At 51.1% G+C, this 14796-nt stretch overlaps 2 protein-coding genes across 2 annotated transcripts in view; one reads left to right on the top strand and one right to left on the bottom strand.

Annotated features, from left to right (window-relative positions):
* Positions 1–14796, bottom strand: part of LOC113203491 (glycosyltransferase 25 family member) — a gene marked incomplete in the record, with an annotated part of 102430 nt that overhangs the window by 19126 nt on the left and 68508 nt on the right.
* Positions 6577–14796, top strand: part of LOC113203490 (uncharacterized) — a 75095-nt gene continuing 66875 nt past the window's right edge. The window contains exon 1 of the mRNA XM_052263766.1: positions 6577–7000. The gene's annotated coding sequence lies outside the window, so the exon portion shown is untranslated. The remainder of the gene's footprint in view (positions 7001–14796) is intronic.

The following is a 14796-nucleotide window of genomic DNA, read 5'->3' as shown; positions in this document are numbered from 1 at the left end:
TCTCTCTCTCTCTCTCTCTCTCTCTCTCTCTCTCTCTCTCTCTCTCTCTTCCTCTCTTTCTTCCCCACCTTCTCCACCAATGTTGTGAAGGTAAGTTTTCTGAAAGCAGCGACAGTCTGGCACCTCCGAATAATACATTAGTAAAAGTCGGTAACTTTTACCAGAGTGCAGTTGTCGGTACGTTTTCTCCTTCCGCAGCACAAGCAGCTTCACGAAGCCGATGGGAAAGCCCGGAAAACATTCCCCGTGCCGAGCCCGTCGCTCGCCAAGTCAAGGGCAGCCGAAGGTGAGAGCAGCTCTTAGCAAGACCACCGTATTCCCCATTGTATCCGTATCACTGGATTCCTTTTACTCCCGTATACTGAAAACGGTCACATAATAAAGTCAGGAGTCCCGGCTAAGCGGCCCGTGGGCCACTTTGTTGTCATTCGCACTCTCTCACTCTTCTGGGCCGCCCATACCCATAGTCACCCAAGTAAGTCTGTCTCTCTCGCACTGACTAGTGCTGTCGTTATCCGTGACCCCCTGCAATAAGGAGATCATCAGGAAAAGTTTAGAATAATGAACGTAAGTAAAATGACGGGCTGGTAGCAAGAGCTGAACGCACACTGTACACTGTAAAAATTAGTCGTAAAATAACGACAAATTTTCTGACAGTACCATCGTTATATAACGGCAAAGGTTGTTTAGAATTATAACGACTAAAATGTCGTTGTAGCTCAAAACGACAAAAGTTGTAATCTAACAATATCATCGTTACCAAACGAATGCAAGAAGAAACGGTCATTAGCCGTTTCTTAACAACATAAATCGTTCCAAAACAGGAAATGTTGAAGTGTCTTCAAAGATAGGCAGACTCAGTCTGTTTGCATATTCTGCTACTCCCCTTTATCCACTCCTGAATGTGGGTTCTTGTGGCCTCTTTGGATCAGAGCACCAGAAAGTAGAGACACACTGTAAAAACACATGTGGAAAAACAAGTCGCGTACTGATGACGGTGTTGTAGATAAACAACAATGTTGTTTGAAAACAACAAAAGTTGTTGCAAAACGGCAATGGTTGTTGCAAAACAGCAATGTTTGTTGCAAAACAGAAATGTTGTTCTTAAACAGCCATGTTGTTCCTTAACAACTGTTGCTGTTCTTCAACAACTTTTGCTGCTGATGAACAACATTTGTTGCTGCTGAACAACATTTGTTGTTTCTGAACAAGTTTAGTTGTAAATGAACAACTCTTGTTGTAAATGAACAATTCTTTTGTTGTGCGCCTAAACAACTATTGTCGTTCATGAACAACTTTTGTTGTCCCTGAACAACCTTTGTTGTCCCTGAACAACTTTTCTTGTCATTCAACAACTTTTGTTGTTCTACAACAACACGGAGTCAATGAAAAAATTAACAGGAGATTTTCTGTTAATTCTAGGTGTTATTTTTTACCGTGAGGAAAAACTTTTCTCATATGAGGCAATGCTCCCCAAACTATAATCTCATGTTATTGTTTGAAGGTCAGTGGTTCTGTTGTACTTTTGCCGTTTCATAACGATTCAATTCGTTTTGTAGCGACATATCCTGTTTTGGAACGGTTTTTAACAGTTTTATAACGGCTGAGTACTGTTGTATAACGACTCAGTACTGTTTATTTACGACTCAGTTGTTTATATTTGGAATGATGATTTGACCGTTAAGGAATGACTTTTGTTGTTGGATTACAACCCAATATCGTTGGATGACAACCCAATGTCGTTATGTAACGACTTTTCCCATTAAAAAACTTAACGACAGATTTGTCGTTATTCAACGACATTTTTTTTTACAGTGTAAGAACCTGCTGAACAATTCTGGCTGCTTTGTAAATTACGAATAGATTTCGAGATGAATTCTTTATTTTGACAGCAGTAATTGGAAGAATATCCTTTGCAATAAGGGACCATCAGTGCAGCATGTAAGTTACATGAGTGCAGCGCGCGTCCAACACATCCAGAGAACGCGAGACGGGACGTAGCGTCAGCTCGGCAGTGGGGAGTTGCGACCCGCTGCTCCTACTCCCCTCGCCGGCACGGGGCACGGGTGGGACCGGGGCAGCACCCAAGCCGGAGTCCCCTTGAGACAGCGGGGGGTCCCCCGGTGGTGGTAAGTGATGCCCCCCACCCCCTCCCGCCCCTCGCGACGACACGCCCACTCACCGAAGCGCAGCACGTAATCAATGAGAGAGAGAGGGGCCAGGCGCCTTCCCAGTCGTTACAATCTCGCCACTACTGGGGATCGCCCAGAGGGACAACGTAGGTGATAAATTTAGAGGACGGGAAAAATAACAGGATAAAAATAAAGTGGAAGAGGGGGGGGGGAGGGGCTGGAGATGAGGGGAGTAAGGGACACGAGAAGGAGCACGGCAGTGGGCGAGGCCCAAGGTGCACACGAAACGGAGACACACATTAAGCTGCGTTAATCTTCACCACCCCCAACCCCCCCTGCTACCCCGTGGTCGTCCCGTCCCACGCCATGAACCGGCCGTGCAGAACACACCCTCCCCCGAGCAGAGCGCGGGCGGCCGGGGGCGGCCGCACCAATGTTCCGGAGCGGAGTTTGGTACCAGCGGAAAGCCCCTTTAGGCCGACGAGCTTCACGCTTCACCCGCGACACACGCGAGCCGCACAGCGTCATCGAGTTGTTAGCAGAACATTTCATCTGCCACCCGCCGAGGCCCGCACCAGCCCGAGCCCGGGGCCCCATCACAAGTTGGGTCGTTTCATATTATCGAACACGCCAACAGCCGTGCGATGTGTGATACATCAAATTTCAAAGTTACACGAGGACAACACTCAAAATTTGGTTAGAATTTTACCCCGGTTCTCCTATGTGGCTTGTATATATGGCGATCTTCCCGTAGGTCTACCAAGTTCTTAGTGCGACAGGTGTACAGTATACTCTCAAAACTTGTTGGAGACCTCTCGAATAAATGATGCAATCCGTACACAACTTATCTCCTTTCCCACCAGACAGGGCTTCAGTGTGTGTGTGTGGGGGGGGGGGAGGGGGAGGAGCACGTCCAAAAGTTGAGTGAGATTGAAGTATTGCCTTCACTTGCAACAACGAAACCAACGAAACGCTCGCTCACTCCAGGCGATTCCAGTCACGGCTCCGGTACCTCCTCGAGGCGACACCCCCCCTGGTTGTCACCCCTTGAGGTGCCAGCCCTCGCGGCCCGGGTGTGGGAGGCGACTGGCGGGGTGCGGTACCCACCCCGGGCCATACATTGTGCCAGCCCTAGCCCTGCTCTCCGACCCATGGTAAAGGCCACCTCCAGCCCCAGTGGGTTCCGGCCGGCCATGGATCGGCTCCAAGGCCGGCCGGAACCCACTGGGGCTGGAGGTGGCCTTTACCCACTGCAACTGGAAGCGAAACGAATGTCGGGGACGAAATATCGCACGTGACCGGCAAGCGAAAAGCGAGGGGGAGAAATGCACCGGGTAAACGATTCTTCCATATTTAAAAAAAAAAGTGAAAAGAAAAGCGGACGGCGGTATGGTGGTTTCACTCACCACACCATTCACGCGATGTGCCCTCAATAGTATTTGGATGAGGAATAAGATTTCTTTTTTTACAACAGAAGCAAAACATTATGTTCTCGATATCAAAGGTGTAGCAAGGAAGTTTACAGAGCATCGTGCATGAGCCAACCTATAATAACAATATGACTACTTTGTCCGTGCTATGACCCATGACATGACCCGCAGGCAGGCACGCCCACGGCTTTACGGCCCATATTTCCCGCCTCCTCCGCACACAGAGGACCCCCAGGGGCACACGGAGGGCAATGCACCAGACTATCTATCACACTATGACCTGCGGCGGGCGGGTCCCCGCTGGTCCCCGCTGGTCCCCGCTGGTCCCCGCTGGTCCCCGCTGGTCCCCGCTGGTCCCCCAGCCCCGCGCCAGGCCGCCGAGGCCGGGGTGGCTGGGGCGGCGCCGGGCCGTGCGGCCGGGGGAGGGGGATGGGGGGTAAGCCGGCTCGGGGACTCGGAATGGAAATGAATGGACCACCGTGTGTGACGGCCGGGCCGGGCCGGGCGGGTGCCGCCGAGGAGACGTCTCGCACCTCCTCCACCTTCCTCGCGCAGGTCACCGGCGCAGGTCAACGAGTGTGCGGTAGGGTGGTGTTTCAAACCGATATAGGTTTGAGCTAGAGTTGCGTAGGGTTCCCGACCTCGGATTTGGACCGAGCGAGACTTGTTTGCAAGATAGTATGGCAACCTTGAAAACAAGTTTCACTCGGCCCAAATCCGAGGTCGGGAACCCAACGCAACTCTAGCTCCAAGTTGCGGTTTGCGTTGCGAGCATCGATCGGAGGCTCCGACATCGCGCAACCAACGACCGATGCACAGAGTTCACACGCGCGGTCTACATTCACTCAACACAATCGTCGGGACCGCATGGAAACTCCGGTAATATTGACCTATGTCTAGGGAACGTTTGCCATTGCGTACGTCCTCGACACGTCAGAGTGGTGGTGGGTCGGCGGAGGGGTCGGCGGCGGCAGCCTTGACCCGGACGCGGCAAACGCTCTGTTTTGTACGAGCGTCGAGCGTCCAATATGAACGCCAACAATTGGAAAGCGGAACGATATGCTGAGTGACGCGACAGGGTTGAGGGGGAAAAGGAGGGGGGGGGGGGAGCAAAGGGGGTTTGGCGGCGACAGTCCGGGGCATAAATCCACCCGACATCGCTACTATCAATAGGGGTGGTCTGCGCTACGCGAAGCTGCGAGGCCATGACGTACTACGGTACCGCCTGCTAGCAGCGATATCAGTGCAGAAAACGTTTCAATCGGGCTTTACTCGCTCTTCGCCGTCTCGCAATAACGCCCCAAAGCCCCAAAGGAAATAAAAAGCAAAAAGAAAAAAGAGACCCGATCTTTTTTTCTTTTTTTTTCTACGCCCCCTCCCCTTATCTCAGATCAGTCGCTCCTTCTTCCATACATTACCCCTGGAGAGAGACACGAACACGAATAACTTGATTTGCTAAGGGCAACGAAAGTGCCTCGCTTCGGATGGCAGGTGCGACTCCTCCTGCGAAACGATCGAACTTATCCCCACTGTCAACATCGTTCTGTCGCTCAAGGATTCCATCCCCCCCCCCTCTCTCTCTCTCTCTCTCTCTCTCTCTCTCTCTCTCTCTCTCTCTGCCCCACACTACGTTCTCTCTGATGAAGAATGATTGGCCTTCGCATCAGAGGGGGTGTCGTCGTCGGAGAGGGTGGCGGTCGCGCTTTTACGCCGCCCGCTCCCACTCCTCCTCCCCTCCACTCGCCCCACTTACTTCCAGACCCCCCAGACGGGCAGGATAGGCCGCGTTGGCCGTCAACGTATGTCACGGCCCTCGTAAAAACACGGAGCATAACGTTTTGCTTTATCCGGCCGGCGCCACGTCTCGATCCCCCGTCTCATCCACAGCGCGTTGCAGCATCCCCGCGTCGGGATCCTCCTCGCTGATCCCTTTGCGCCTTGAGGGTGCTAGAACCTCGAGCCCAACCAACGACGCACCGACCTCACTGGTAAATCAAGTATGCGAGTGATGTTCATGGCACGGTGCCTCGCATCGACTAATGCAGAGCACTAGTCAGGGCGAGGTGTAAGGTCCGGCTGACAGGGGGGCGGCGCACAGTTGGTTGCCTACTTACAGGGGTTTTGAGGCACAAATTAAATTGGCGTCTCACTAGAGGCGATGGGGAGGAGGGGGCTTATACCGCGCCTGGCAATAGTGCCTCACGGGACATGAGACATAATGTACCAAAGGTAGTTGATTAACACTCAACGTTTTAATCTCCTACACGAGCGTGCGGTACAGTGTAACTACAGCAGTCGCGCGGTTATCAGACACCTCACTGAAATCCGTTTTGTGATACTTTTACTCAATTTTTGCGATAACTGGTGTTTTGCGATTCCCACGCTAATGGGCATGATAACTCCAAAAAATGTGATAAAAGTATCACATTTTTGTGATAAAATCATCATAAAAAATGTAATAGAATAATTTTTGTGATAAAAGTATCACAATAATGTGATACTTTATCACATTTTTTGGAGTTATCATGCCCTTCAGCGTGGGAATCGCAAAACACCAGTTATCGCATGGTTTTGTGTTTGTTAAAAGTATCGCAAAACCAGACTCAGTGCTGGTACAGAACGCAGTCCTTTACATTTAGGTAATTTAGAAACAGAACTACTCTTTGCGAGTGACAATAGGGCAGTCTCTCTGCTCTTGCTAACTTCAACTTCAATGGCGAGACCCTTATTCAATTGCGTTGCATTTACAGAGTAAATAATACGAGGGTCGTGGTACTACTACGTACGCCGCCGAGGGGACGTGCCCGCCCCGCGCGAGGCTTTGAAAAAGTAACGCTGTCCTTGCCATAATTCTCGACGAAATCCTTGCCGGTCCCGACGCAGAGTCCGGCTGTAGCAATAAGGACCTGCCGCGTCCCCCGCGCCGCCCCCCGCGCCGCCCCCCGCGCCGCCCACCCCAGCACGTCCGCCCCCGCGGCTCGGCTATGGGGGGCGCGCCGGGTTGGGACGCCACCTCAGTCTGTCTGGAAGCAGCGTGGGGTTCGTATCGCAGAGAGCCGCGCAGAGCCGTGCGGGGGGCGCGCGCACGCCTCGTCGTCTCGACGCTCGCCTAGACTCAAGTGGCGTGACCCGGGGAGGGGAGGGACTGAAATAAACGCTCACATGGGACTCCATGCATCATGAAGTAGTGGCACTATCACATGCTCCAGTTAAGCCCCCTGACTCCTTTTGAGACCACAAAGTTTTCGCTCCAACTTTCAATCGTTTCCGTGATTAATTAACATGGAACTAGAGTAGGCACGGACATCGTTAGTAGAGGCGGCTGTGCTCCAACTGCTGCCTGAGGCATTTCAACGTCCAGCCAGTGCAAAAGTTCCACGTAGGATTTACCAAACTAAGGATACGACGTATTAGCTCTGCATCAGTCTCCAACGTGAGGTACGTGCTCAAAAATTTTCCGCAGCAACTACTTTTTTTTTTTTCAGCCGAACGAAGTCCGTGGAGTATTGACTGCAATGCATAAATAAATCAATTCTTTAGTTGTTTTTTTTTTTTCAAAACAAAACCCTTATTGAAAAACAAAATACAATAAGTTAGTGGACGTACGTTTCGGTGGCGTTTCGTACATGCCAATGTTTTTACATCAATATTGCATTTTGTTCGATGTTCCGATGCTGTTCCGTTGGGCCGTATATCAAGGGACAATTAATGTACGTATCCCCCCCCCCCCCGCAACAAAAGAGAAAGAAAAAGTTAAGTTTGGCATTCCTTGCAGCAGTGGGTTGACCGCGGGGGGTTTTCACTTGCGTAATACACTGTACACCTAGACTAGGTCGAGGGGTGCCCAACCGTGGTAATCATGTGTACACAGACTTGGTAATCACTGGTAATCCCTGCTAAACCAGACACACGTAAGAGTCATTTCAAAGGACAAATTTGTTGATTGAGACATGCATCGTCCACATCTCGCCTAAATGCAAACGCGCATATTAAGATGGCGAATTTCCATCCCTTCCATGGACAAAAATATAATTTGTCCACTCATAGAATGCATATTTGTTACTTGCAAGATAAAGAATTAGGAACTTCTTAAGATGTTCACGAAAATGCATCTTTCTCGGAACCAAAAATGGCGGTTTAGATTTAGAATGCAGGCTAATCCAGCTAATCATTAATGGTAATCTTTGGTAATCATTGGTAATCCTTACAACTTGGTAATCTGGTGTACACGTTTTTATAGAGTTGCGCACCCCTCGGACTAGGTATTACGCGTAGTGTCATACCCAAAAGTAGGAAAATATGCTCTAAAATAGTAGAATTTCGGTTGCGAAGCCTGTATAAGACCGGCTTAATACTGCGTAATACAAGTCACATGTAATACACTGTACGTGAAAATTCCGAGTGAAAACCAGGGACGGACACGGACATCAGATACCGGCGCTGTCCGGTGTACGACAGCCAGCGACAGTGTAGCCCGTCAGAGTACTGCGAGTGTCAGCCCCTTTCATGGCCGGGACAAAGCAGCCCAAGACCCTGCATACGAAATGTGCGAGCCGCAATCCTAAATAGAACTGGGCTATTCTATTCAGTCCGAGCAAGCGGCGCCCGACCGCCCGAAAGTGGTATCGCAAAGTAACTACTTATACAACCAATATATCGACTGACAATTTTTCATCGCCCCACTTCTTGACTCTGGCTGCATTGAACGCAAACGCCTGCTCGCCTGCCTCCCCTTTTCCTGAGCGTGGGGGTTTTATCAGCGTCACGAACGCTTGCCACTTTTCCGAATGCGGAGATCAGTCGGTCCAAAGCATTTGTGCGTCGGCGTCAGCGGTGGTTATCGGTATGGCAGTTACGGCCATGGCCACGAATGAAGTGAACCTTAACAACATTCCCCCTTGTGAACATGGAGACGGTACATTTTGACGAAATACATTAAAAAGAGTATGCTTATGTTGCCTTCAAGTACAGTAATGATCTTCTCGCTAAGCTTCCCCACCCCGCTCAAATTGCGAAAATGTTTTTTGTTTTTGTTTTTGTTTTTTTCACGGTGGTGATCACTTATCACACTTTGCCCGCCTACTCCACCACTAGGATCTGAAAACTAAGCGCGGCTCCAGCCGCACGGAGGGTAAAGGAAATGCGATGTGAGCAAGAAACGCCGCTCGTCGTTTCTGTTGCCGTCAGCGGCGGGTAGAAAAACGACTGTCGAAGCCTCGCGGGCTGCGGGGCGGGTAACATATTAGATGCAAAACGGGCCTAAAAGAGCTCGTGGGTCGAGTAGAGGGACTGTAAAAAGTGGCAGGTGTGTGTGTGTGTTTGTGTACGAGCGCACGCGCGTGTGTGAGTGTGTACGTGAGCCCCCCCGGCCCCAGGGGGAGGCGCACTCACATAATGCCAGCCGCCATTCTACGCTCGCGCGCAAAAATTTTGCGGGCCGCATAAATTTGGCTCCCGGCGAAAACACGACACCATATAACGACACCGCGATGCACTAGAGAGAGAGAGGGAGGGGCCCGGCGGGGGCCCCGCAGGGAGGCGTTGAGGGATGGGGGGACACGGTGAAAAGAAAGCTCTGCGCAAACAGTTCTTACAAAAGTGTTTTTTGTTATTCTGTTTTGCTTCTCCTGTGAGCTGTGTGTAATTAGTAGGAATAATAGTATGTGCATCTGTCCAGAAATTTCGAGGCGAAATTAATTTAATACATCTTGCCAAGACAATAATTAGTCTATAAGTCCAGAAATCTATTCAGTTAAAAGAAAAGTACATATGAAGAAGAGATATATATGAGAAGAACGGTGAAGCGGGTGCAAAGGGGAAGGACAATAATGTTGCGTAAAGCGAACAAGCACCAGCCTCGTGACCTTCAGGAAGCAAAGGGTGGGGGAGTGGGGGAGAGGGGTCGCTCATATTTATAACAGTTTTGAATTTGAATACAGACGATGCATAATGGGGGATGGGGCGCGACGCCCCAATCTATAGGGGACGCCACGCGCGCCCCGCGCCACACTTTAATCCCCTTCGGTTAGCTTCGCAGTGTACTAATCATACGAAGCTTACGGCACGCACTGCCATCATGCGACGGACGGGATCGTCAGCCGACGAGTTTCCGACACTTTGGCACGCTCCGTCACAGCCAACCAACGCCCGATTGGGGGGGGGGACATTTCGCTGAATCCTGAGTACGCCCCCAAAAATGGTGGAAAGCTTCAAGTGACGAACCATACAAGCAGGTATGAGAAATCAGCACTTGGTAGCACTAATCGACGCTTACCACAACTCCCACTTGTCTCTGACCATAAAACGAAACGCCACGACCACTAAAGTTTCTGATATCGGCACGTGTTATCCCGGTATGACGCTCATTTAATGTCTTCTTGCCAGTATTGATTTCGAGTCTCAGGATTCAACTAAATACCCTATTCAGCCAACCAACCAAAGAAAGAGAGAGAGAGTTTCGCGGGATTGATATATGGGAATGGGGAAGGGCGTAGAAGGGAAGAAACCATCGGATACGGCCATCCCTTGCGTCGCGTCATTTCAGAGAAAGGTCACCCCCGCTTCCTTCTTTCCGATTGTAATAATACATTTCGGGCGTGACTGATACCATCACTCGCGCAGCGCACGCTATCGCGGTAGGCCGCCCCACCGATGGTCATTTGGCCTCTAATGCAGCAGGCACCGCCGGGGCAGCAGGGCCTGCACGGCCCCACGGCCCACTGCAAAGACAAGCCGAGCGCAAAACTGTTCTACTCTGCTCGCTCTACGGGCTCGGGCTCGCGCCCCGCCGGGGAGGCGGGGATAAATCCGAGTCCCAGATGGTTCCCCTCGGGCTGCAGCGTGGCTCGGCTCGGCGAGGTGAGGCGTCAAGTCGGGCAGCTCGGTAAACATTGACGGCGGCCGCACGCTGCGGGGCACGGCCGGGGCGCAGCAGATCGACAAGGGAATAGCCATCGACACCACCAACACATCGCCCAGCGTATTGACAAAATAATTCGCTGAACTGACAAAAGCGCTCTAGGGGAACGCGCACGTTGTTCGTTAGACCCGGAAGGAAGGGATCCCCAATTTAAACTTAGTGGAAGAACTCTACTCAAACTACGTATAAACTATAGAAAACTATGGAAAACTGAAAAGTAAAGTATAGCACGAAAAAGTAGAAAAAGTTACGTGGTTTTGGAAAAAAAAATATTTTGCAGTATCCCTTTCAAGAGGGTTTAACGTCGGCAAAAGTCGGCACTTTGAAAGTGAGGCACTTGTTTTGTTATTCTTCTCACTATCAATCTTACTGTCCTACTGTTTTCGTATACATTAAAATCTGCCCCACAGTATGGTGATACGTCCAAGTCCCCGCATATGGGGCTAGGCGGTGAGTTTGTGTGGCCGTCTTACATCGCAGGACCTCATCTCCCTTTCATCGTCCCCTCCCCTCCCTCTCCTCCCTCCCACCCCCATTCCTAGCTCGGCTTCTATACACATCTCCAACCGCCCACTTGCAGGCCCCCTAAACCGCTTCGACGAACCGCACCACGAGCATTTGCTACTTTATGAGGCAATGCGCCGACATTCGCTCGGCTGTTAAGAAGGTGTTAATAGTGCATTGAGTTGGCTTAGTGCACCTGACCGTCCTACGCGGAGCCCTCAGGCGCGGCACAGGCCAAGAACGTGTGACGACACTGTAAAGAAATGATGCCCGCGTGTAACAGACTAAGGGCGAGCCTTGCCTTCATGTTGCCTGCTCGCAGGCAACATGGCTAGAGCGAGCCCGTCTTTTCTGCTGCTACACCCTGTTCATGGGCACACATCATAGATCCGCCCGCCTTTGTGAACACTTTGCCAGACAACCGGAACGAACTTTGCTCTTAACTCAAACGCAGGCACATTAAAGCCGCCAGCAGTGGTGCAGTGCTGCACGCTCCGGGGGCCAGACGCGCAACGAGCCGCACGTGCGCGCACGGAGAGCAAAAAGAAGGAAAGCTTGTTTCTCTCTGACGATCTCGCGGCATTGTTCTTCGCTACAGTGTTGCCCGTGTGATGAGAGACGTGTGTGGGCACGCTCGCGCGGGTAGCAGCAGGACCGCATTGAAGCCGACGACAGGGATGCGACGTGCGTTGCAACACCCCAACGAGGCGGGCGATGCAGATATGAAAATAAAGGAAAACAAGCTTGTGGCAGAGTCCGGTCGAGTCGACCTTTCCAAAAAGCAAAACAAAACAAAAAAATACAGTAACGACAACTCTCCACGTTTTTAAGTTAATCATATGTCAACACACAACACCGACAAGTAAAGTTTTTAAATTTTCTTCATATTTGCACTTTTAAGGGTTCACCTCACCTTGGTAGTCAGAGGTGAGCATCGGGCGGTCCGCCTGGACCGGGATGGTCCGGAAAGCGAGAAGTCCGAGTGAGATGGAGCTCTGGCCGGCTCGAGCGTCTCACTTCCACCCGTCGTTTTCGGACCATCCCGGTCCAGGCGGACCGCCCGATGCTCACCTCTGTTGGTAGTTATGCATATTCGAAAGTGTTTTAACTGGTTTTAACCGATAGTTTTTCACATTTCTAAGAGTTGAACAACTGTGAAGAGTTCATTTAATTGGACGCACTCGGACGCAGATCTGCGTGGGAAATGTCCATCAGAGGAGTTTGACAATTAAAACGTACACGTCAAGTGGAACCGTTTCTAAAGCTTTGAAGGGTACAAAAGTTTTTTTTAGTGGTGAAACTATACAAATCTTGCATGAAGACACCAAAAATGCCATGAAAACATTTTATTGAGAAGAGTGCAAAACTGTCGCGAACTTGAATCAAGAGTCTGGTTCTAGTCCAAAAGGTGCCGGGGAAATGGTTCCGCTGCGGTGACACGGCCGTTGAGGACGGGATTGCCCTCAGGCCAAGCCAGAACCCCTTGAGCAGATATGAATGAATAAAGTTGAAAACTTTTCGACAAGGGGTAATCAAAACTGTGGCAGCTAGCCGCTGGTCCGCATCAGACAGAGCGGTTGGGGGAAGGAGCAGACGGAGAGAGGTAGAGAGGCAGTGGAGAGGACCCACTAACTTGGAATGTACTTTTCGCAAATCTGTATGTGGACGGCATTGACACATATGACATGTACGGAAAAGTACTGCTAGTTCTCTGTAATTCCGAACCCGTTTTAAAGTGACTCAGCCAGGCCAAGTAAGGTAAATTCTAAAGTAACATGAAAAATAATGTGAGCATTCAAAAGAATGTGACAGTTTTCACAGGTACAGGAAAAAGAAGGGGCTGAATTATTGAATAACCGTGTTAGTGCGTAGGAACAACAAGATTCTTCTCAAAACAAGGAGTGCTAGCTGACATCCGAGTCGGTTGCCTTCGACCTTTCCCAACCCCTCCTCCCTACTTCAACGAACAAAAATGAACAAATAAGGTAAGAAGCAGCCCCAAGTCAACCTATCCTTTGACCCATCCTTGGGACGGACACTCTGCTCTTTAATCACACTGCAGTGAAAGGGCCAGCCACCCCAAATGCTGGCAGGTGATACGCTTCGCACCTCGGTCAGAACGGCCGCACAAGCGTCACGGGGGACCCCAGGCGGACGAGCCACCGTCCCCCACCACTGGTATGGACAGTTGCAAGCCCCGGCGGCACCAAGTGTGGCGGAGGGACTGCACCGAGGGGAGGAGCCTCCTGGTGTGGACAGTAGTTTTAACGATCGTGTGTGAATAACACACACGATGAATGGAGTCAGCGCCAGACTCTGCGTTCGAGCCAAACCAGCCGCGACTCGCTTTGGCAGCGAGCACACACTCCAGCGGAGCGCGCGCTCGCATATCTGCGAAAATAAATATTGGGCCTGGGAAAGGAAACGTAGTTCAACAGTTTTTCATACCACATTAGGGAAGACCAAAGAGGTTTCCGAGGCACCTTTCAAGGCGTCCACAGGAGTTTTTCAGAGTCCATGATGCACAGAGATATTTTTCTCTATGATTGATGATAGCTATTGCTAAAACATCCTGCTCCATTTTTTTTTGAAGGTGGGGGGTGGGCAGCCCCTTTCTGAGAGACGTTCTTAAGCATTCACTACGTACCCTTGAGTGAGGTTCCATAATTGAAATGAGTGAGAGATTTTTATCCCCTCGACCAAGCAACAAGAGATTCGAACACTTGAAAAGGTAGCAGTTACCCATTCCTAAGTGTGTGTGAAATGAGTGTGATTCACACATCTGCAGGTTTTGGAAAATTTTGTCACTTTGGACTTCCAGTGAAAGCAAGGACTTTTAGGGTTACTCTGTATTTGAACTCGTTATACGCGCCAAGTTCTCGCACCTTGCTCTTCCCCCGATGCAGCGGGGCGCTACCTCGGGCGCTACTCACCTCTGCGCGAGGCGTCGCAGCCGGACGTGCCGGGCGTGTCGATGCGTCGGACCGACGGGTCTGCCGCGGCGCACCGACGCTGTCCTGCATCAACACCTGTCCAAGTCTGTTTAGTTCCGAGAAGCAGCGCCTGGCCAGGCAGACGCCCACGCCAGTACCGCCGGGCCACGCCTCACCCCGACTCCCCGCACGACTGACTTTCTCAATGGTCAGAGGCGGCGATGCTTGCTCGTCACGTTCGGGCGAGAAGGGCGGGCAAGACTCGGGGCCGCAACTGTGAGCAGCGAACGCGAGCGCCCCTCACCCTTCTTCTTAGTATGCGGTGCTCTCTCTCTCTCTCTCTCTCTCTCTCTCTCTCTCTCTCTCTCTCTCTCTCTCTCTCTCTCTCTCTCTCTGCTTCAGCCAGTTGGTAAGCGTAAGGGGCTGAGGCACCGCACACTTTAAGTCATTCTTGCGGTAGAATGCGAGTAACTTTCACCCAAGCGAACACAGGGCAGATGCCAGACGCGGCTTGTATGTGAAGACTTTCTTAGTCGCGCTGACGACTACAAAAGTTAACACTAGCTACTGCTAGCTGGATTAGGGTATGCGCGAGTGACTTGACTTTATCATGGCTCCTAACACACGAACTACTCACTCGGTCTAAAGCAATGATGTTCCCTGCCACCGCTGCGCGAGAAAATTATTCGCTCTTTCAGAAAATGCGTCAAAAATTTCGCGCATAGCGGCTACAGAAGGCTCGCGACCAGAGAGAGTGGCGCTCGGGCGCTTCTGCACTGTGGTCCTTCTATATGGCCGCCTCTTTCCGGCGCGGCCCGCGGCACTCCGCTCCACGCCGCGCCATTCCGGTCAGAAAGTCTGCTGCGGAGCGTTTGATG

The sequence above is a fragment of the Frankliniella occidentalis genome, unplaced genomic scaffold (genome assembly GCF_000697945.3).
Source record: "Frankliniella occidentalis isolate FOCC.00 unplaced genomic scaffold, Focc_3.1 Scaffold14, whole genome shotgun sequence".
Classification (NCBI taxonomy): Eukaryota; Metazoa; Arthropoda; class Insecta; order Thysanoptera; family Thripidae; genus Frankliniella; species Frankliniella occidentalis.
Note: the sequence above shows the minus strand (reverse complement) of the source record. Positions and strands in the feature narration are given on the sequence as shown.